The following is a 550-nucleotide window of genomic DNA, read 5'->3' as shown; positions in this document are numbered from 1 at the left end:
TTACAAAAAACCTTATACAATGGAAACACTCACCATATAACAAATAATTCAAAAATCCCCTTTTAGTATTGAATGGTACACAATTTCCTTTGGGGCACTGAGTCAATTAAGAGAGGACACACTAGCGTAATGAAAACTTCAAAAATACGCTGGTTCTCGTGTGGGAGAGGGAGAGAGAGGAGCAGGATGCGGTTCAAGCTCGATCTGTATGTCAGTTTGTCTCTCTTTCTATCACAACCTTGGATCACCTAAATATGAAATTTGGCCAAGTCCAGAGGTTTCCATATTATTTGGGAAGTTTAACATTTGTCTACATCGTCAGAGTTTCCAACTAGTTAGAAACGCCACGAGGCATATCAGGGGTTTTTTGGTAACTCTTAGATATACGTCAACACACCCAGGAGACGACTTCCCAGCCTATTCCGACTACCTATTGTCGCCGAAATAAAAAAAAAAAAAAGATGACATCCTATTATTGGGAATTCTGAAATTTCCAAAAGCACGTGTCACTGAAAATTCTTTCTCTAACATGACTCAATACTCCATGAAA

Source organism: Palaemon carinicauda, chromosome 10 (genome assembly GCF_036898095.1).
Source record: "Palaemon carinicauda isolate YSFRI2023 chromosome 10, ASM3689809v2, whole genome shotgun sequence".
Lineage (NCBI taxonomy): Eukaryota > Metazoa > Arthropoda > Malacostraca > Decapoda > Palaemonidae > Palaemon > Palaemon carinicauda.
This window is presented reverse-complemented; position numbering follows the sequence as displayed.